Source organism: Rattus rattus, chromosome 13 (genome assembly GCF_011064425.1).
Source record: "Rattus rattus isolate New Zealand chromosome 13, Rrattus_CSIRO_v1, whole genome shotgun sequence".
Lineage (NCBI taxonomy): Eukaryota > Metazoa > Chordata > Mammalia > Rodentia > Muridae > Rattus > Rattus rattus.
The window spans coordinates 30,763,035-30,785,567 of NC_046166.1; the positions used below are offsets into that span (position 1 = coordinate 30,763,035).

General features: G+C 38.6%; 1 protein-coding gene and 1 pseudogene across 1 annotated transcript in view; both read left to right on the top strand.

Annotated features, from left to right (window-relative positions):
* Galntl6 (polypeptide N-acetylgalactosaminyltransferase like 6) overlaps window positions 1-22,533 on the top strand; it is a 1,121,089-nt gene that overhangs the window by 762,552 nt on the left and 336,004 nt on the right. The gene's annotated exons all lie outside the window — the stretch shown is intronic.
* Window positions 3,131-9,477, top strand: LOC116914914 (annotated as a pseudogene).

Here is a 22,533-nt window from a genome sequence, read left to right on the forward strand (position 1 = left end):
GGAAAAGAAATTGGGGTGAAAAATTCTAAATCGCTATATGGTTAATTTACTGAATAATAAGTCCAACATAAACACTAATGACACTAAAGAAACCCTGTTGTAACATAATGGAAATGGGAAGGGAATGAGAAGTGTGGGGGCAGAGAACAGGAGATAAGGATAAAAGCAAAATCTACATCATCAGAAATCAATATAAAAAGTTGGACCTTCTAGAAATAGTGAAAGCTGATTGTACCGACCAAGGGCTGTAGATACCAAAGGAATGAGATTGCTCTAAACAGATGTTTTTTTTCTCCTTTCCTTTTTTGTTTTGTCTTATACTATTATCTACACTTTAAATTCATTTGAATATAATTTAATAATATATCTCGTTAAATTAATGTGTAAAAGAATTTTTAAAAAGGGAAAAATAGTAGGAGATAAGGGAAATGACTTATGAGTGAAAAGAAGGCTGAAGAGCTGCGGAGAAGGTCCTGCAAATAAGAGCTCTTGCTGCTATGAGGATCTGAGCTTCAATCCCCAGCACCCATATAAAAAGTCGGGTGTGCATGTAACCCTTGCACCATAGTTAGTGAAAACAGAGAGATTGTGACTACTTCCTGGCCACCAGCTTAGTTCCAGACACCCAACATATCTCTCTGGACTCTACATGCATGCATTGGCACATATCCATTCCTATATCCCCAGAGAGAGAGGAGCGAGAGAGAGAGAGAGAGAGAGCGAGAGAGAGAGAGAGAGAGAGAGAGAGAGAGAGAGAGAGAGAGAGAGAGAGAGAGAGAGAGAGAAAGTAAAATAAATTTTGTGGCCAGCAAGATGAAGCAGTGTATAACATGCTTGAGGCCAAACCTCACCACTTAGGCTTGATCCTTAAGGCCCTCCCACATATAAGAAGAAGAAAATTCATTCCTACCACAGTGTTCTGACCTCCATAACATCTTCTGGAACACATGTGGATTCACCATGTGGAATGCACAAACAAATACATATATACATACACATACACCTACATACACATACATACATATACATATATATTGGAATATATCTATAACTGGAAAGCTTTAAGAATGTGCACAGCTTTTGTAAAGGATCTTCCTTCAGTTCCCAGCATCCACACTGCACTGCTCACAACTGCCTGCAATTCCAGCATTAGAGGACCCAATAGTCTCTAATAATATCTGTTAGCATAGCACTAAAGTACACATACCCAAAGACAGACAGACAGACACACACACACATATTTAATTAAAAATAAAATAAATATCTAAAATAATAAAAATCACCCCAAAGACAATTGCAACATTCTTAGAAAAATATGCAAACTTTAATATTAAAGACATCAGTCAGGGAGCAGAATAAAATAACATAATTACTAAAAAGAGTAAACTTAGACCATACTTTCTAATCATTTTTGTCTGTATGCATTCATTGAGGTGTTTCATTCCCTTTTCTAATGGCAAACTCTAGTAAATACCCAGCTCTCTTGCAATAAATAAAATCCTTGGCTGCCATTATACCTTGGCCTGAATAGAAAACGGTATGGCCCCCAGTTGTATCCATGCAGAAATAGCCTACTGTTCTAACTCTGTGTGAATGAGGTTGAATCTGGAAGACTTTCTTCTCTTATTTCAGACTGGCATTTAGTCCAGCTTTGGTTTTTATTTTCAGTCCTCACTTGACTGTTATTTCTCATATGCTATTCATGGAACATTTTTCACATCAGCTCTATTTTAGCATGCATTTTCCCCTCACTCTATGTAGTGCACAATCATTTCTACTCAGTAACAATGCATGGAGACTATAGAGTCTAGGATGTTTTGCAAAACTGTCAAGTTACAAGGGACCATACTTTACAATGAGAGGAATCAGCTGATATAATTTAAAATGTGCTTCCCATCATTCAAAAACCTCATATATCACTCAGTGGTTAATCTGATGTATTAAAGACTGAAATTAACTAATCAGAATGAAGTCAAATTAGAGAACACCATAGGCAGAGACGACATGAGTAAAAATGGGGACAAAACATGGAGGTAGCTGGAATCAAAGTAAAGTTATTACAGTTGAGACATAGTAGAAAAGCAGAGTCAGACCCTTAGAGGCTTGGTGGGTTTTATCACAATGACAGTCAAGACCATACATATTCTTTAAAAGCAATGAATCTCCACAGTTGTCGCACATCCTTAAAATATTGGTATCACCTGGTAAACATATGCAAATGAACTGAGCAATTAAACACATGCAAGAGAGAGATTTAATTTGTTTCCTGTGTGTAATTTTTAATCTAGATACAACTTGTTGAAAGATGTCTATATATTATGTCGATGATTATCAGATATCACCTCCATTTATGCTGATGCTGTAGTTACCTGCGCCTTTTTAAAATAGAGATCTAGGTCCTCATTTTCTATGCATCTTGTAGTATTACTGTCAGCTACATACTTATTCTTCTAAAATTACCACGTAGGTCTTGTTGTCTGACAAGGAAGTCACTACTATAAACAGTTTGGTGAGCAAGCCCAAGAATATACACTCAGAGTGCTGACCACCTAGTGAGGATCTTAAAAATATTCTACTGTCCTTTGGGAAATAATGTAGAACTACTAAGTACGGACAGCTCTTCTGTTTTAAGAACATGGAAACCATATACCTCACAAAGGAGTCATTATATGAACTTGGCATCTGGAGCTGACCCTTTCTTGATCTACACTGATGCCTATTTGTGGGAGAATTGAGCCTTCTGTAGCTGCTGGTCTGGACAAAGCTGTACATCTTTGAAAGTGTGTTTTCTGAACCCTTCTTTGAATATTAAAGGGCTCACAGTAATACGTTCTTTGTTGAAGAGAGCAGCTTCTCCCTTTAATTGCTATACAATTACATTTTCCCTTTCCATTTCTGCCCCAAATCCCCTCACATCTCCTCCCCATCCCTCCATCATTTCTTCTCAATATGATGTCCCCTTTTCTTTGATTATCATAAAATATTTATATAAACGAATAAATGTAGTCACATAATCTGATGAATCTGTTTAGTGATTTCATGGCTGACACACTTTATTTCCGATGATCTGGGAGAGACTAATTCTCCCTGTCTCAGCAGTCATTACTTTCCTGTAGCTTTTTGTGTAGACATGGGATCCCGTAAGTTTCCCCCTTCTGCACTAGCGTTTACACTGCTGCTGTTGTTCAGGTCTTGGCTAGGTAACCATAGTGCTGAGTTATGAGTAAGCCTTCCTTTTCATTCGTAGGAGACACTATCTCGCAACAGACTTCTTACTCTTCTGACTGTGGTAATTATTCTTTCCCTCTTCTGTGATATGTCCTAAGTCTTAGGTACAGTCGTGTTGTAGATGTATCTGTGAGAATGGGGTATCCCACAATCAGGTGGTCTCTGATTATGACCACTTGTGGTTGTCTATAATTTTGTCTATTTGCTGTGATGAGAGGTGACTTTGATTTGGAGTGACAGCTACACTTATCTAGGGCTATAAGAGTAATTTTTTAATGCAGTTACAGGCTGTGCTGCTTAGTAAAGGGGAAGTAGTATATTCTGCTCTAGACTCCCGGACCTCACTAGATCTCAGTAGTTGGCTAGGTTTCTAGTACCAAACATTAATTCTTCCTCTTGAGTGGCCTTTAAGTCCAATAAGACTGTCTACCTGATAATTATCAAAAATATATTAGCACCATGTATGTACCTTTAGGGATATCTTGCCATGATAGTCAATGTTGTAGTTCATAGGCATCGTAGACAGATAGGAGCCGACAGGGAACTTTCTGATACTATGAAAGCTGAACTGCTTCCTGGTTAAATCAAGCTCAAATCTTCTAAGTGCTGAGTCTCGTGTCCACTCTTCAGCAACAGGGACTTACCTACAACCTCTGATGAGCGAGAGGCACCAGCAACAGGTCGTATTGTTTTTGTAGTCACTTGGACTACTGTGACCAACAACCTGAAAGGAGGTTTCTCATGCATTGCACTATAAGTTAATATGATTTCTTGAGGATTTATCAAACATCCTTAGTGTTATTTATCTTTTCTCCCTCTCCTTGTGTATTGACCTTAATTTTTGGATAAAATCATGATTTTGCAGTGGTAGCTCATATGTTACTCTTACCAAAAAGACTCCTTAGCTAACTAAGCTGTTGTTTTTATTTTATTATCCTAAGCTTTTTCCAATAAACCTTTATTGAAAAAACTTTAAGGGGTTAAAAATCTTAATGTCCTCCAATTTAAAACTTAATTTCATAATTTATTTTCTCTGTTGTCATTGAGCTGGTACAGTAACACAGTTTCTCTTTACTATTATGAACATAAGGATCTTCAGTCCTTATATTCACTCTGCGAGAAGCAGGCTTTTCACAACCTTATTGCTTCTTAACCAACACTGTTGTTGTGGTGGCCAGTATGTATATGGTAGGAGGAGTTGTTCTGGGTGCTTGGATGCTCTTCTACGTCACCCAAAGGAAATGACTACTGAGAACACAAAGGAACACCTCACTTTGCTTTCATCATGGCAGCAATTTGAAGGGCATCTTAATATTCCTAAAAGAATTAGTTTTGCCATATCTTTTTATATCACTAAAGAGCAAACAACTATCATTAGTCTTACGATTTTTGGACTATCTAGTGTAATCATCTGCATTGAGTTTACATAAAAGTATTCATTATAATACTCTTTGAATGCAAAATTATAGTAAAGTGTATCTTGGTGTTCAATACTATATGACAGATCACTCATTGTCTTTTATTTAATTAAAATAACACATAAATTTTTGTGATTGAAATATATAATATTCAAAATTCAGTATTACAAGTGCTAAAGGGGACATAAATACTGGAGTTTCTGTTGCCCACACAGCATTAGTGGTATAATGGTTCATCACATTAATTAAAACATCATTGCATTCCTCACAGGTGCATATGTAACTAAGGCCTGTACAGTGGGGACTTACATGCCAATATAAAACACCTCACATTAATTAAAATCCCAAGTGCACTTGGGAAATTAAATTTTATTTCTGCTTGTATTTATTATGATAGTCTAGAACTTAAATTTTATAGATTCAAGATGAGAAGGAAATGTTTAAATGGTCTGGTCACATTAGCTGATCATTTGAAGTTGCTTCCTTGGGGATTGAAACTAGGAATATGTTATAAGAACGCCTCCTTGACCATGTAGAATGTGATTTTCTGCAGTTGATACTAGAGGAGTTAGTGCTAAACACAGCCACAGATGCTGGGAAATTCCTGGGTCATAACTCCTTTTGCTACTGAATGTTTCTCCCAAACAGGGTGGTAAGTTTTAATCTCTGTTGTATTGCAAACGTCTTTGATTTTTCTTTCTTCATTTTTATTGGATATTTTAAGTATTTATGTTTCAAATGTTATCCCTTTTCCAGGTTCCCCCCTCTTTCATACCCTCTCCCCATTCTCCCCTCCCTCTGCTTCTATGAAGATGCTCCCATTCCCACCCACCTACTCACACCTCATCTCCCTGGCATTTCCCTAGACTGGGGAATCAAGCCTTCACAGGACCAAGGGCTTTTCCTCCTGTTGATGCCAGACAAAGCCATCCCCTGCTACATATGCGGCTGGAGCCACAAGTACCTCCGTGTGTACATTTTTTTTTCTTTTTCTTTTTCTTTTTTTCAGAGCTGGGGACCAAACCCAGGGCCTTGCGCTTTCTAAGCAAGCGCTCTAGGCAAGCGCTCTACCACTGAGCTAAATCCCCAACCCCCCGTGTGTACTTTTTGATTGGTGGTTTAGTCCCTGAGAGCTCTGAGTGGTCTTGTTGGTTGATATTGTTCTTCCTATGGGGCTGCAAACCCCTTCAGCTCCTTTGTTCCTTTCTCTAACTCCTCCATTGGGGTCCCATGCTCATTTCGAAGGATAACTGTAAGCATCCTCATCTCTATCAGTAAGGCTCTGGTAGGGCCTCTCAGGAGATATCCATAAGAGGCTCCTGTCAGCAAGCACTTCTTGGCACTTCTTGGTCAGCAATAGTGACTGGGTTTGGTGGATGCACAAGGGACAGATCCCCAGGTGGGGCAGTCTCTGGGGCCTTCCCTTTAGTCTCCTCTCCACTCTTTGTCCTTGTATTTCCTTCAGACAGGAGCACTGTAACTGTCTTCAGACACACCAATAAAGGGCACTGAATCCCATTACAGATGGTTGTGAGTCACCATGTGGTTGCTGGGAATTGAACACAGGACCTCTGGAAGAGCAGTCAGTGGTTTTAATTGCTAAGCCATCTCTCCAGCCCCAAAGTTTTCACCTTTTTAAAATGCAGTCTTCTCATTGTCGGTATTTTCAACACACCTCATAAGACTACGTCTAATTATATAACTAAGAACTTTGAAAAAGACTAGACATCTCAGAAGTTAAGAGTTCCTGTTACTCATGCATAGGACCAAGCAAGCTTCAGTTTCCAGCATGCCCATGATGGCTCACAACCTCCCACAACTACAGTTACAGAGGTTCCATCACCTTCTCCTGGCCTCTGTGGGCACTGCCCTCACACAGTGCACAGACATAAATGTAGGCAAAATGCCATATGCCTACAAGAAAATATCAATAAATAAAACCTTGTAAAGGCTGATTCTGAGACAAAGAAAAAATCTGAATAAAATTGGATTAGACCAATGTGAAAATACATGCAAAAAATTAAATTAAATTAAGTTACAATCTTAGTTGTCTGTATAGCGCTGCTGCTCCTCTTTCTTTACATACTGAGCACACGCTAGAGTACTTCTCCCCCTAGAACTCAGAACTGCATCCATCACGTGCTCGGGGCAGCACCACCACACTGACCATGCACCTGCGTCTTTGCCAATCACACTGACACAGAAACTGAAGGGGAGAGAAATTACACTTCTCAACAACTCATCCCCGAGCCGGCGAAACAGCCTTTATCTCCATGGTAATCGATATTCAAGACGCTCATCCAATCTTCGACTATTTTTTAGCTTATTTTTGTGCTTTCATAGAACTCCATTTTGAAGTGTTTCTTTTAATCACTTTTTCTTCAGTTCCCCCAATTCAAAACCAGGTTTCATCTGCTCATATACAAAGATGATATTTTTATGGAAGTGTGTGTGTGTGTGTGTGTGTGTGTGTGTGTGTCTTGTGTGTTGTCATTATCTAATAACAAAATGCTTTAAACAACTAACAAGGACTGATTGCAATAATATGTAAAAATATAATGTATGTAAAACTGCATGAAAAAGAGAATTGCCTACCCTGTCACAATGTAAGTGAAAGCTCTAACAACAAAAAGCATAAAACTTGTTAGACATTTAACAATCATTTGCTCCAATAAAACATAATAGTTACTATTTTTAAAAAGCAGAATATATTTAGGAATATATGCATTTGCATAAATGTTATATAATAACAATTAGTGGGGGAAAGACATAAATTTGGAAAGAAGGCCAAAGAATCATGAGGGAGGATCTGGAGGAAGAGAAGGAAAGAGATAAGTGTTGTGATTACATGATAACCTCAAACAATTAAAAAAGAGATGATTTACCACTGGTGAGTATGCCAGCCGATGCAGACTTGCTTGGGATTTGCGGTATTCACATAGGAAAGATAGCATCATAATACTCATGTGGCTTGTATTTTATATATCTATGTTCTCTGTTGCTATAGGTTATTGATTTTAAAAGTTAACAGCACAATGTAGTGGAGCATGCCTTTAATCCTAGCACCGCGGAGGCAGAAGCAGACAGATTGCTGTGTGTTTCAAGCCATCCTGGGATCCATAGTGAGGTCTTCACTCAGACAAAACAAAAAGAACTTAACATGAAGATTCTTTTACTAATAGCACTGGATATTTATAGTAAGGCATGCATTGACCTAGAAATGGAAAAACTGCTAATTGTGTTCAAATAAAATCTGAAATTTCATGCAAAAATCTTTTTAATGACTATGTAGTATTTTTATATGTTGAAGATATAAAAAAGGAAAAATGTTTATTCCACTATTTTCAAACCTCATCTACCTCACATAATCAATGTCAATGCTTAGCTATTTTGTCTTTCTGAAAACTACGTTTCTGCAAAGAATAAGTTGCTTCAATACATTCATTTCAGTAAAATTCCATGCGAGTTCTCGAATTCATACGTGGGTAATAATGACTTCTTGCAGCAAAATGAATAAAATTTGCTTTTATGATTTTCTATGTGAGCTCTAGTGAGAACTCTGTTATTGTGCTACCAAATAATGTGTTCAAATATAGAAAGTCTTGGTAATTTAAGTAAAACACCATTTAGAGCAGCGCCTTGGAGATCCTGTGGATCTTGCTTCAATCCTCTTTGGACAGAACCGACCCGGGGACTCCCACTTTATTAGTTTCCAACTGCCTTACAAGTCTCTCCAGTCTCAGCCTCTGGGATAATCTCCTGGCCACCTTCGGCTCCTAGAACCATCCAGCACCATTGGCTCTCTACTTTAGATCAGACATAACCTCTCAGATTCGTCAGAGTCTCCCATGAACCGCCTGGTCAACTTGCACTTGCAGGCCTCCTACACCTACCTCTCTCTTGGCTTCTTTTTTGATCAGGATGAAGTGGCTTTGGAGGGCATAGGCCACGTCTTCTATGAATTGGCCAAGGAGAAGCATGAGAGTGCTAAGCAGCTCCTCAGGCTGCAGAACCCTCGCAGGGGAGAGGGGCTGCACTCTTCCAGGATGTGCAGAAGCCATCTCAAGATGGGTAGGGTAAAACCCAGGAGACCATGGAAGCTGCCTTGGCCCTGGAGAAGAACCTGAACCAGGCCCTCATGGATCTGCATGCCCTGGGTTCTGCCCGCACAGACTCTCACCTCTGTGACTTCTTGGAAAGCCACTGGATAAGGAGGGGCAGCTCATCAAGAAGACAGGCAACCCCCTGACCAACCTCCCTCCGTAGGGTGGTGGGGCCACAAGGAGCGCAGAGAGGCATGGCCCAGACAGGCGTGGCTCAGGCATCTCTGGGCGAGTATTTCTTTGAGCACCTCACTTGCAACAGGACTAGGAGACCTCTGCACCTTCCAAGGATGTCCCTCCGCTGCTCTGCACCAGCCGCCTCAGGACCTTCACTTAAATGAACCTCTCAAGCCACTAGGCAGCTTTGTAACCGCCCTGGAGCCTGTCCCACGTCTTAGGCCAAGTAAAAATAAAGCTTTTTGAAATAGCAACAACAACAACAAAAACACACCATTTAAACATACAGAGAAATTCTGGAGGTGTTACTCAAATGAGAGCATGTATGACTCAGACCATTTTAGTGCTCGTCCTATAGCGGAGGTACACCATCATTTACACTTACGTTTTGAAAATATTTAATGATGTAGAAATACTTATTATGCATCAAAATGATATGCAATATGCAGATGGTGTTTTCTGGTTCTGTTATTACTGAAGACACAATCACTGATGTCAAACTTAAAATGTAAAATAAGACTGAGAAGAGCCATTGGTGTTCTGTTCAGGAAATTTTCCCAATGTGTTCGAGGTTCTTTCCCACTATCTCTATTAGATTCATCATATCTGGTTTTATGTGGAGGTCCTTGATCCACTTGGACTTGAGCTTTGGACAAGGAGATAAGAGTGGGTCAATTTGCATTCTTCTACATGCTGACCATCAGTTGAACCAGCACCATTTGTTGAAAATGCTGTCTCTTTCTACTGGACAGTTTTAATTTCTTTGTCAAAAATCAAGTGACCATAGGTGTATGGGTTCATTTATGGGTCTTCCATTGATCTATCTGCCTGTTTCTGTACCACTACCATGCCGTTGTTATCATCATTGCTCTATAGTACAGCTTGAGGTCAGGGATGGTGATTCCCCCAGAAGTTCTTTTTATTGTTGAGAATTGTTCTGGGTATTCTTGGGTTTTTGTTATTCCAGATAAATTTGAGAATTGCTCTTTCTAACTCTGTGAAGAATTGAGCTGGCATTTTTGATGGGGATTGCACTCAATCTGTTGATTGCTTTTGGTGAGATGGCCATTTTTACTATGCTAATCCATCCAATCCATGAGCATGGGAGATCTTTCCATCTTCTGAGATCGTCCTCGATTTCTTCCTTCAGAGACTTGAAGTTCTTGTCATACAGATCTTTTACTTGTTTGGTTAGAGTCACTCCAAGGTATTTTATATTATTTGGGACTGTTGTGAAGGGTGTCATTTCCCTAATTTCTTTCTCAGCCTGTTTATCCTGCGAGTGGAAGGAAGCTACTGAGATCTTTTATTTAATTTTATATCCAGTCACTTCCTGGTATAGCTGTCCCCTGAGAGGCTCTGCCAGAGCCTGACCAATATAGATTCAGATGCACGCAGCCAAACATCAGACTGAGCTAGGGACCCCAATGGAGCAGTTAGGGCAAGGAATAGAGGAGCTGGAGGGGTTTGCAACACCATAGGAAGAACAACAATTTAAACCAATCAGACCCCCCAAAGCTCCTAGTGACTAAACCAAAAAGTACACAAGGGGCAACCTATGGCTCCCACTGGATGCTTAGCAGAGGATTGCCTTAGGGGCATCACTGGGAGGGGAGGCCCTTGGTCCTGTGGAGGCTCAATGGCCCAGGGTAGGGAAATGCTAGGGCACTGAGGCAGGAGTGGATGGGCAGGGGGCAGGAGGAAGCACACTGAAAGAGGTAGGGTGAGGGCAAGGGGATAGGGAGCTTGTGGAAGGGAAACTTGGAAAGGGGATAACATTTGAAATGAAAATAAATAAAACAACCAATGAAAAAGTGCCTGAGAAGAGAACACCTGAATTTCTAGAAATTTTAGTGTTATTTCTATGACTTATATTTCTATGATATTTGTACAATAACTTTTAATTCTTTCACATTATCAAAAACACTGACAACCTTTTCCCATAACAAAATAATAGAACCCTCTATTATTTTGCACCATACTGACTCTAACACTGGCCTTTTTGATTTATGACCTCCTGCTTGCATTTACATATTTATGTCGAGTTTTTCTTTCATAATAATTTCAGATTATTTTACTATTATCAATAAACATTCTTCTGAAATTATCAATATTATTGCCTTTTAATATTGTATTGAATTATCTTGTACATTAGCTAACTAGATACTGATTTAGGAAGGAAGGAAGGAAGGAAGGAAGGAAGGAAGGAAGGGAGGAAGGAAGGAAGGAAGTCAGGCAAAAAGGAAAGGAGGAAAGGAGGAAAGGAGAAAGAGAGGGAGAAAGAGAGGGAGAGAAAAGGGAAACTGATGGGAGAAATAAAACGTCTTTTGTATTATTTTTAATTGAGTATGCCTGTATCTTTTTTTGAGTATGTCCACATAAATGTCCTCCCTATTGGGAACAGAAAAGCCATCATATCTCCTGGAGCTAAAGTCATAGACTATTGAGAACCATTTGATGTGGATGCTGTTAACAGAACGTGGGTCCAATGTAAGAGCAGTAAAAACTCTTAACCATGCATTCACCTCTCCAGCCCATGTGAAGTTTTCCTTGTCTGTTTTTGTCCTTTGTTTTAAGATCACTACACAATATCTTAAGGGTAATGAGATTTTTTTTAATTGTCCAAAAGCTAAAGATATTGTTATATGTTTGTATTAAATAATACAATTATTTTAAGAAGGCCCATGGCTAAGTGAATCGAATTATTTGTGAAACAGGAAAAAATACTTCAGATGAGTCGAGTTGCTCTTCATGACCTCATTCTGACAATTTGTGCCCTTAGTGTACTGAAAAGCTATTTTACCTTGATGAGTGTGATAGGAAGTGGTAATGTCGAACAATTTCCTTATATAGCCAGGATAGGAATTCTTGATGAAATTTACCCCTTCCTCCAAACTCTCTTTCTCCTTAAGCAGATAAGAGGCCTGAGCTTGACACCAGAGGCCTGGCACCCCAGTCATCTTAATGCTAATCCCTCATCATTGTTTGAACACTACCCTGATCAAAGGTTTGCAACAGTTTTCTTGCGAGCAGTATTTTGAACTACAGTTTGATACTTGTAATTCTATGCATATATTGTGTGTACCTGCTTGTTGTACAGATGAGTGCAGATACCCAGCCAAGGCCAGATGGGTCAGATCTCTTGCAGCTGTAATTACAGTTGTCAGTCGCTTGTCTTGGAACTGAATTCCACTACTCTGGAAGAACAGCAACTACTGTTAACCACTGAACCATGTTTCCAGCCAATGACCAAAATAATTTTATCCATTATATTATTTCCAGGACTGGTTCTCTGTTCCCCACCCCCAACATGCTTAAGGAATGTCTACTTGGTTTGTGTCTGTTTCAATAAGAACTATTCTTGAATCTACCACCTCAACAACTTCAAAGGTCTTTTTAGTATTGTTAAGCTAATATCATGTCTGCCTGAGCCATTTCCTACAACTTAATGGCAGTCTCCTGTGTTGCCATGATGCCCCTGCCAGATAGAGGCCAGATAAGCCCTTAACTATACCCTCTGACTTTTCGCAGTCAGGAGAACCAAAGTTAGGTGAGGCTTGCATTTCCATAGTGTAATTAATATCTCTGTCCCTTCTTCTGAGTCTCATCTTTTTTTCTGGACAGGTAAACATTTCTACACCCCTTAAACCTTTCACTTCTACATATTTTCTGAAACAAGCTAGTCGTTAGACTGATACCATGTCTGCTTAGTTCTCCCTGATATGCCTACCAACTAGGTGGACTTTTGTTTCCAATAGGCTTATAACAGTCTTTTTTTATTCAATAATTGTGACATAACTACACAGCATTAGCCACTTTATGACTTGTCAAAAATAACAGTTAATAAGAAATAGAAAAGCTACCAGACTTAAAGGCAGTGATTGTCTTATATTTTATTAAAATACTGTATTTTCTCTCCCTAACATTTCCACATCTGACCACCACTATTCCTATGTCCTATTATAACATTCCATACAGACTTAAAACCAAGTAAAATGCAGAGATTGTTATGTGCAAGCAAAACATTACCTTAAGATAAAACATACCTGCTTAGCGGCAGCCTTTTAAAATTTTGGATTTTTAAATAATTTCCAGATTCCTAGAACCCATCATTTCTAGTTACATTGTCCCTTGCAGCAACATCTGTTATGAGCTAAGTATCCTTGAAACCCTTTTGGTGGGTCAAGAAACGTGCTTCTCAGCCTAACTCATGTTTCCTTGTTTTATAGACTGGATTGTTAGGCGGCTTTTACTTCTTAATCTGCAGCATAAAGGAATGAACTTCTAAGCAAAGAATGAAACATCAGGTTAGGGAGAAAGCTGGACATCTTGTGTTCCTGTCATCACACCACCTAACATATCTGCATAAAGTATATATTTCCCAACTCATGTTTTCACTGAGCTCTAGGGGTTGATATGTAAATTAAATAAAGATACACTGGTGTCCACATAGATATTATAATGTACACAATTTAATATAATGGAAATATGTGATTGTAAATCTATATAATAACGCAGGTACATATAAATGATACTGAAAGAAAATTGCTTAAGCACAGCTTTATTTCATTCACAGAACTTCTTCAAAGACAACAAATGTTTACAAACATGGTGGCCTATACTAACCTAATTATGACAATTATGAACGTTTATATCATCCTTCGAATTCAAACTTCTGAATTAACAGTAACTGCATGATTTGAAACTGTCTGTTACAGACTGTGGAGTGCCGAGAAGTCGGCATCTCAGTCTGGAATATTCTTTTCCTTCTAACCTATTTCTCAAGTAAGTATTTTAATGTTTGATGGATGAGACATAAACCCGTTGTTCAGTTTCTTGAAATATTTTCCAAAGGCAACATGAACTGTTTATTTCAGAGTTCTTTCCAGTAAGATTCTGAATTATCTCAGGTTAAATTCCTGGAACATGAAGGTAATTAACAGTTACTGCATTCCAAAGTCTCGTCAACAATAAAGAATCCTGAACTTTAGTGTGAGGGTTGTTTAACTCATGAAATGATTTTCCTACCCTGGTATTCATTTAACATTGCCTTGTGCCTGTGTAAAGCCCTTCGAAAATCTGAAAACACTATCATAGATATTCACAAATCCATCGAATGTTTTTCAAACATGAAAAATGTATTTTGGCCAGTTAACTTATTTCATTTCTTTGTCATCTTTCTCTACAAATGTTTAGTTTGAAGTATCACTGATGTGGGGGAGAAAAATAGATCCAATGCAGTACTATACATTTTGAATAATCACATCAGAGATTGGTGGACTTGTCTCTCTTGACATGGATAGTATTCTGTTAGGTAAACCTCAATATCTAATAACTCGCTTTTAAAAGCATGTCATCTTTTTAATGTGCACTGACTATAACTGTATCCATCTGTCTCAACCTACTGAAGTGCTAGGTCTCATTACTAGACCGTAGGACCAAATGGTAGTTTTATGTTTTGGGGTGGTAAGCCTATAGTTTTAGAAGCAGTATCACTATAAAAATTATGCTTTTTATTTCTTCATAAAAAGAATATTTCATACGATTGCTGGAAGGTGAACTTCCAGAAGCAACAGAGTAAACTAACCTGGACCCAGAGGGCTCTCAGAGACCGAAACACCAACCAATGTGCATAAACGGACTGAATCTAGCCCCTCCTCCTCCCACACAGATGTAACAGATACACAGCTTGGTCTTCATGAGGGTTTCTGAACAACTGGAATGAGGGCTATCCCAAAACATGTTACCTATGGGATATGTTCTTCTAGCTGGGCTGCCTTGTCCGGCCTCAGGGGGAAAGGGTGTATCTAGCCTCTCAGACACTTGAAGTGCCAGAGTCAGGGGATACCCAGGGAGGGGACTGTACCTTTTCAGAGGACAAGGGAAGGGGGAAGTATTGTTGGAGGGGGTGACCAGGAAGAGAGGCAGTGAGCAACATATAAAGTGAAAAAGATAAATAAAATGAAATTAAAAGAATATTTCAGCCTCTCTTTCAAACATTGATCTAATAATAACCACAACTGTGATATCAGACAGAAAATATAGGTAAATATTAACATTTAATTTGTTCACAAGTATACATCCAGTTAAGTAACTAAAAACAATTTTTGGTAAATTTTGTAGGGTCCATTATCCTACATCATGAAGAGATCAGCATCCCAATTCCTAGAATCTGTGACAATGTTACTGTACATGACAAAACGGATTTTGCAATTGCCACTTACTTGAGCATCCTAACAGATAGTTACCCTCCATAAGATGGCTACAGAGTGGACAGACCACTGTCCTTCTAAGAGGAAAGTAAGACTAAGAGAAGGCCATGTGATGACAGGAACAGTGGTCATGACAGTGTGTAAGAGTTAGTCAAGAGATACAGGTGGCCTAGAAGCTAGCAAAGGCAGAGAAACTAATTCCTCCACCCACCCACCCCCGCCGAAACCTTCAGGAGGAACTCACACCTGTTAGCCCATTTTAAAATCGACATCAAGAACAGAAAACACATTTGTGTTTCTTTAAGCCACAGAGCTCTGTGATTTGCTGTGGTGGCAATAGAAAACTTTCCAGAAGGTAAAATCAAATACAATCTTTATTTTTTTTCATCTTTATTAACTTGGGTATTTCTTATTTACATTTCGATTGTTATTCCACTTCCCGGTTTCCGGGCCAACATCCCCCTAACCCCTCCTCCTCCCCTTCTCTATGGGTGTTCCCCTCCCCATCCTTCCCCCATTACCACCCTCCACCCAACAATCATGTTCACTTGGGGTTCAGTCTTGGCAGGACCAAGGGCTTCCCCTTCCACTGGTGCTCTTACTAGGCTATTGATTGCTACCTACGAGGTTGGAGCCCAGGGTCAGTCCATGTATAGGCTTTGGGTAGTGGCTTAGTCCCTGGTAGCTCTGGTTGTGTTGGCATTTTTGTTCATATGGGGTCTCAAGCCCCTTCAGTCTCTTTCAGTCCTTTCTCTGATCCCTTCAATGGGGGTCCCGTTCTCAGTTCAGTGGTTTAAAGATGGCATTCGCCTATGTATTTGCTGTATTCTGGCTGTGTTTCTCAGGAGAGATCTACATCCGCTTCCTGTCGGCCTGCACTTCTTTGCTTCATCCATCTTATCTAGTTTGGTGGCTGTTTATTTTGACAGATACTTTTTAAGGACACAAAGCCCTTTTTCTTCTTTTTCCAAGCAAATACAAAGTTTTTGATGTTTCTCAAATGTGCTATTCTTTGTATTTATTATATAGGAAGAAATTGTTATACTGACTATGGGATTTATCATGGGTACCCAAATTGGAAAAACTCCTTCCAGTCATTTGTATCGAACATCAGAAATTACTGATACGGAACCACATTTAAAAGGTCACTACTGGAGAACAGAGAGATGGCTCAGAAGAGTACCTGAGTTCAGTGCCCTGGTAGCTCACAACCAAATGGATGCAACATCCCCTCTTCTGAACTCTGCAGGCACCACACACATGTACACAGTACATATACATGCACACAAGCAGAACAACCACACACATAAAATAAATTTATAAAATGTTAAATGCCTCACTCTCCCCTTTCATTGCTAAGTCATTAATTTCAGAAGACCTTAGTTCAATATCACTAACTTTATCTAAATGGTAAGATTTTTTTTATGTAGAGGTAAGTTTGTACAATGAGAAAGGCTTAAGAATTTGCTTAGACTAATAAACTTACTACAAAAAAAAGTTAACAGTTCAGACATTTGGAAACCATGAAGAAAACTCTGGCTAAAATGTATACATTTCTAAGTGATGGTGAGATGCTTCATACAAGAATAGAAAAGCAATAAGCAGGAGTTTAAACCATTCATTTCCTGGAGTGTTTTCAGATTTATGAAGCGAAATTGATTTTTGTACTCAGACAAAATTATTGTATTTACCTTTCATTAACATGGATGTAACTGCATCTTCAGACAAAAATATTAATCACATTGATTATCCATAATCAACTTCTAGTCTATTATTGAAAGTGCAAGAATTCATTTTCTCAATTATTCTAGGTGTCTACCTGTTATAGTGCAAGAAACAAAACAAAACAATAAATTGTACAGTGTGCTGAAACTATAAAATCATTTGCTGTAATTTAATATTCCTTTGGACTACATGAACATTAATCACAGCACAAACCAAGAAGCAGAATGGTTTACTGTGAAGTTGGATGTCTTAGATTCTAAATCTCATTATGTCACTAATAGCATTCTTAAATCTACGGACAATAATCTACCTCTGGCCTTATCTCTATGTAATAACTACAGAAACTCTAAAAATCGCCTCAACATCTCACGCTCTGTTCTGCCATATGATCCAATATATTCTTCACTTTCTTTCTTCCTGTCACCCATCTCCAGTCCCAAAACTCTTTACTTCATCTTTTGGAATCCCTCATCAAGTATACTGTGGCCTAAAGCTGGTCTCTAAACATTCCAATCACTTCCTGTCCTTAATGCTTTGTTCTCTACAAGTCTTTAAAAAAAATCCTACAGAAGGAAAACTATAGACACAGGTGTGCACACACATATGCATGGTATCTTAGTGAATCTCAGCACAACTCCGCTTGGTCAAGCCTCAAGATGCCTCTGAGCACTTCATTGTCATCTAGCCGAAGGGCAGGTGTGACAGAGAGAAAATTGGGCTGGCAGACTCAGAGATCTTAACTGATTGAAATCCACACAGTTCACTTTTACAACAGCATATGTCGCTACCAACGGGTAAGTGAGGCCCCTCTAATGAAAGAAGCTCCAAAGAGTAGCGGGTCCTAAAATAAAACAGCATCTTCCTGCAGACCCCAGCACTGCATTTGTTATGTGCTGACTCCCTCCCATGTTTCTACCCAAACTTACTCTTATAACTCCATCATTGATGGCTTCCAGGTTTGGGATATTTTGCTTCTATTTTTAAAATAACTTCAGGTTGCAAAAAACTTGCAAAAGTATTTAAAACATTGTCTATTTGACATGCTTAAACTCCAGTCAAATAATATAGTCAAAGGACCCAATAACCACAAACCACGTAACATGGCACGGTGCTGGTGTAGCTGTCTCATTGGTGTCTTTTGCTTTCCTGACCTGAGATTTAATTCAAGATCCTGGAGTGCATTACCAGGTACCTGTGTAGTCTGTGCCTTGTAATCTGGGAGAACTACTTCCTATTACCCTGAGTTCTATGAAGTCCACTCTTACCAGACACCAGGGCTTCACTATATTCAGTATAGCACCTAGCTGATTTATTCACTCGATTGTGTCTGCCTCCCAAGTCAGAATACAGGTTTATAGTATAATGATCTCTTTCATCTCTTGATATATTCAAACTGAGTGTTTAGATCCTCCATATGAAGAAAACAATACCCCAATTAAAACTGGGAAAGACTGTAAATAGAAAGTTTAAATAAACAATTCATGAGCCTATAAAAATGCCGAATGACCATGACTCATCGGTGATATGTCAATCAGCACAAAAATCTCATGCCTGTACATCAACTATATTAAAAAGATAAAAAAAAAAAAAGGCCAGAAAGATGGATGGTGCTTTGACATGTTTGTACACACACACACACACACACACACACACACAATGGAAGAAGGGGAGAGAGGGCATAAATAAACAAAAGCAATATACAATTTAAAAGTGAAAGGTAAGTATTAAAGATTATTTTTAAAGAAAGCAACCCTTAAAGCGTTAGATTGTAAAATGATTTAAGAGCTATGGATCGGTATGAAGCTAAACAATAAACTAAATATAGATTCATTATATGTTCCAGAAATGGGTATATATCCAAAGAAAAGAATAGAATTTCAAAGAGACGGACGAGCTCTTGTACATACTGTGGAATTACTTTAAACACAACCAACATACAGAAGGAAAAAGGTCCAAAGGGTTCATAAACAAACCATACTACACAATGTAGTCCAAAACTGACATATTAAAAACTAAGAACTCTGTCCTTTGAACAATACACATGAAGCATTTCAAGTAAATTGAATTAGGAGTAGAAGGACAAATGTCACCCAATGCCACTCATGTACACAAACTTACTGGTCCAACATAAAAGCAGATATAACTATCTTTTTTTTTTCTTTTCTTTTCTTTTTTTTCAAAGCTGGGGACCGAACCCAGGGCCTTGTGCTTGCTAGGCAAGCGCTCTACCACTGAGCTAATCCCCAGCCCGAAAAAGCAGATATAAAAGGTAGTCATCAATGGCACACGAGGATTTCGGTGAGATTCTGATTAAAAGATAAACACTTTCATCCGCACAGATGAAATAAACTCCAGGAATTTCCTGCTGTGGGTTCTGAAGAAGATAGTCAACAGCAATATGATATGTGCTTGAAAATGACTAAAACAGTAGAGTTTACATTAAAAATAGATAAGATTGTGGTAAAATGTGTGTGCAAATCTCATTAATGTAGTCATCCCACAATACATGCATATCTCAGGTACATGTACACTAGGAATACATTTCACGTATGTTAAAAACACCTGAACATATACCTGAAGGAATGAGTGAAAAGCAAATCTTATCGATTCACCTTATGTTCTGGAACCTTTTATTATATGGTATATCATTTGAATATTCTGCATAAAATATGTTATAATTCTACTGCTAAGAAAACATGGTAATATTTGGTAATGTCACTCTGCACAGCAAATGGTCACTGGTGCCCAGCAAGGCCATCCTCTGCTATATATGCAGCTGGAGCCAAGGGTCTGTCCATGTGTAGTCTTTGGGTAGTGGTTTAGTCCCTGGGAGCTCTGGTTGGTTGGCATTGTTGTTCTTATGGGGTTGCAAGCCCCTTCAGTTCTTTCAATCCTTTCTCTAATTCCTCCAACAGGGATCCTGTTCTCAGTTCAATGGTTTGCTGCTAGCATTCGCCTCTGTATTTGACATGCTCTGGCTGTGTCTCTCAGGAGACATCTATATCTGATTCCTGTCAGCATGCACATCTTAACTCCATCAACCTTATCTAGTTTTGGTGGATATATATATATATATGTGTGTGTGTGTGTGTGTGTGTGTGTGTGTATACATATATATATATATATATATATATATATGCCACATATGGGCTCTGAATGGCTGTTCCTTCAGTCTGTGCTCCAACTATGCCTCCTTATCCCCTCCTATAAATATTTTTGTTTCCCCTTTTAAGAAGGAGTAAAGCATCCATATTTTGGTCATCCTTCCTCTTGAGCTTCATGTAGTCTGTGGTAATTTGAACTTTTGGACTAATATTTACTTATCAGTAAGTGCATACCATGTGTTTTTCTATGACTGGGTTACCTCACTCAGCATGATTTTTTTCTATTTGAATGCATTTGCCTATGAATTTCATGAAATCATTGTTTTTGGTAGCTGAGTAGTACTCCATTATGTAGATGTACCACATTTTCTGTATCCATTCCTCTGTTGAAAGGCATCTGGATTCTTTCCAGTTTCTGGCTATTATAAATAATGTTCCTATGAATATAGTAGAGTATGTCTTTGTTATATGTTGGAGCATCTTTTGGGTATATGCCCAGGAGAGGTATAGCTGAGGCCTCAGGTAGGGCAATGTCCAATTTTCTGAGGAACCTCCAGACTGATTTCCAGAGTGGTTGTACCAGTTTGCAATCCCACCAATAATGGAGGAATGTTCCTCTATTTCCACATCCTTGCAAGCATCTGTTGTCACCAGAGTTTTTAATCTCAGCCATTCTAACTGATGTGAGGTGGAATCTCAGGGTGGTTTGATTTGCATTTCCATAATGACTAAGGATGTTGAGGATTTCTTTAGGTACTTCTCAGCCATTCGAAATTACTCACCTGAGAATTCTTTGTTTAACTCTGTACACTATTTTTAATAGGGTTATTTGACACTCTGGAGTCCAACTTTTTGAGTTCTTTGCATATTTTGGATATTAGCCCTATATCAGATATAGGATTGGTAAGGATCTTTTCCCAATCTGTTGGTTGCCATTTTTGTCCTAATGACAGTGTCCTTTGCCTTACAGAAGCTTTGAAGTTTTATGAGATCCCATTTGTCAATTCTTGATCTTATAGCATAAGCCATTGGTGTTTTGTTCAAAGAATTTTCCCCAGTGCCCACGTGTTCGAGATTCTTCCCCACTTTTTCTTCTATTAGTTTGAGTGTATCTGGTTTGATATGGAGGTCCTTGATCCACTTGGACTTAAGCTTTGTACAAGGTGATAAGAATGCATTCTTCTACATGCTGACCTCCAGTTGAACCAGCACCATTTGTTGAAAATGCTATCTTTTTTTTCCATTGGAGGATTTTTAGCTCCTTTGTCAAAGATCAAGTGACCATAGATGTATGGGTTCATTTCTGGTTCTTCGATTCTATTCCACTGGTCTATCTGCCTGTCTCTGTACCAATATCATACAGATTTTATCACTATTGCTCTGTAATACTGCTTGAGATCAGAGATGGTGATTCCCTCAGAAGTTCTTTTATTGTTGAGGATAGTTTTCAGTATCCTGTTATTTTTTTGTTATTCCAAATGAATTTGCAAATTGCTCTTTCTAACTGAATGAAGAATTGATTTGGAATTTTGATGGGGATTGCATTGAATCTGTAGATTGCTTTTGGCAAAATGGCCATCTTTACTATATTAATCCTCCCAATACATGAGCATGGGAGGTCTTTCCATCTTCTGAGATCTTCTTCAGTTTTTTTCTTCAGAGACTTGAAGTTTTTGTTATACAGATCTTTCACTTGCTTTTAAGTCGCACAGAGGTATTTTATGTTATTTGGGACAATTGTGAAGGGTGTCATTTCCCTAATTTCTTTCTCAGCCTGTTTATCCTTTGAGTAGAGGAGGGCTACTGATTTGTTTGAGTTAATTTTATACCCTGCCATTTTGCTGAAGTTGTTTATCAGGCTTAGTTGGTGGAACTTTTGGGGTCACTTAAGTATACTATCATATCGTCTGCAAATAGTGATTTTGACTTCTTCCTTTCCAATTTGTTTCCCTTTGACCTCCTTTCTTTGTCTGATTGCTCTGGCTAGGATTTCAAGGACTGTATTGAAAACGTATGGAGAGAGTGGGCAGCCTTGTCTAGTCCCTGATTTTAGTGGAATTGCTTCAAGTTTCTCTCCATTTAGTTTAATGTTAGCTACTGGTTTGCTGTATATTGCTTTTACTATGTTTAGGTATGGGCCTTGATTGAAATACTTCTAAATGTTCTTTTTTACTTACTACTGATGTATAGTCTGTCAGTTGGAATTTTTGTGAGGCAAAAAGGTGAAGAGAGTCCCAAATTGAAGTGCTTGAGGTCTCCCTCCACTGAAGGTTAATGGCAAACGAAGATAAAATGTCTTCAAAATGATCGCATAAATCAATAAGCAAATGACATTGATTGCAAGTATGATTTAATTATGAGGGCATGTCTGTTGCATTAATCAAGTTAAAATCAGGAATGGAATTTAAATAGAAGGTGAAAAGCAGAAAAAACTGCTTTTAATAGTGAAATGTAAAAGACAGGAAATGTATATAGAAAAGTAGAGAAACCATGTTTCTTTCAATAATTATTTTATTTATTTACATCCCAAGTGTTGCCACATTCTTGGCCCCCCTTCCCAGAGTTC